The sequence below is a fragment of the Armigeres subalbatus genome, unplaced genomic scaffold (genome assembly GCF_024139115.2).
Source record: "Armigeres subalbatus isolate Guangzhou_Male unplaced genomic scaffold, GZ_Asu_2 Contig914, whole genome shotgun sequence".
Lineage (NCBI taxonomy): Eukaryota > Metazoa > Arthropoda > Insecta > Diptera > Culicidae > Armigeres > Armigeres subalbatus.
Window position 1 is genome coordinate 89,915 of NW_026943716.1, and position 1,635 is coordinate 91,549.

General features: G+C 34.4%; 1 long non-coding RNA gene across 1 annotated transcript; it reads left to right on the top strand.

Moving 5' to 3' along the window:
- The first annotated feature begins 782 nt into the window (after window positions 1–782).
- LOC134204810 (uncharacterized) lies at window positions 783–1,635 on the top strand. Its single transcript, XR_009977989.1, has 3 exons — window positions 783–926; window positions 997–1,326; window positions 1,387–1,635. It is a non-coding gene; the product is annotated as an uncharacterized LOC134204810 (long non-coding RNA).

Consider the following 1,635-nt stretch of genomic DNA (forward strand, 5'->3'; position numbering starts at 1 on the left):
AGGATTTTCTCTCTTTCGAATATGTCCTCTAATAAGCTAATTTCTATTATAATAAGTATCTTATCTTTGGAATTACGTTTCTAAAGAATTTTGAAATATTTTCCGTTGAAAATGTCTCCATGTCTAGATCTAGAAGCAATCAGCACAATCATGTCAATGTGCGAATAACTTCAAATAACAATAAAAAATAATTGAATAAATAATGATGTTGATAATTAAACTGCTTCAAACAAGTGTAAGTGGTAAGATTTTTAAGTAAAGGTAAAGAAAAGTAAAGTAAAGAAAAAAACACTGCTCGCTTTTACTTAACGTACCGCCGCAAATATACCTACAGGTTTCTGTTTCTTCATGACAATTTTTCGGTTTACCTCAACATCTATTGCATAGTTTTTGTATGTTTTTTTCCTTCTGTCTGTGCTAAAAAAAACGTTGTCTGTGCTCTGGGGTCATATTGATCCCAAATCAAAATTTGCTTTAACTTTTTTATTATTTTGGCCATTTTTGGCCAATTTTGGATTTTGTGAGCAGTTTCGAAACACAATTTAATAATCTTTCAGGACGTTACCTAAGATTGATTATAGGTGAGCGGGTACTTCGCAAGGAGGGAAAAAGGGTGCAAAAGCTGTGATTTTTTATGCTTATTTTACTTATATGTGAAAATTCGGCCAATTGCACCTTTTCAAAAAGGTTATGTCACTCAGAAATAAAGATAATCGTTGCCAGAATAAAATGTAAACGTTATTGACATTCCTGCGATTTAAACAGAGATAGGATTACAAAAGTATACTAAGCATAATAAAACTTAACCTTTGCTCGTATTCGGTGCTGTTATTATTGACAGTATTAAAAAAATTCACCATATTGAACTTTGAAGAAATCGTGTTCTATCATTTTCCGACTGCTTCATCTTAATCATCTCTAACGCGGTAAGATATATTTATTGAAGAATAATAGACCCAATTTGTATCTGTATCTGTATATTGTTTAATTATTTAGCTGCTAGGCAACTTCCCGTGAATATTCAGTATCCGGTGTTCAACAAGAACATTATCAATTCTTCCACTGCGACCAGGTTTTCTATGAAGGGTTTTTATTGAAATGGAAGATATGCTACACGTTTGGGAACTGAAGTGGACGCATAATGAGAAGACCGATGGAGTTAACGGAAAAGGATGGAAATCTCTTTTTTGGAAACCGAATGAAAATGTGGAGCCGACGACCAAACTTTCGCCATACATCTTTCTACGCAGTCCATCCCAGAAGCTGAATTATTGGTTCTAGATTTCGGCAATTATGAACGACGAGTTTCCAGCTACGCCATGAAAGGTAACAATAGCCTTCCGGCTTTATTGACTATAATCTCACATACTTGTATTCCATCACCAGTCATCTCGCTACCCACTGCAAATCTACGGAAACGTTCACCCCACTAAATCCTCAGGACTCCATCCAGGAAAGAACTTAGCAGAAAATGTGGAAACATCATGATATCCCCGGAATCGTGTTTTCTAGAATACTTTTACATCTAGCGTCCTCATACCAGCTTAACGATGTGATTTATAATGCTTTTGAAAGCAAGCAGCGATATATATTGTATACGGCTCAAAAAATAATAAAGTAAAACATATTTATTGA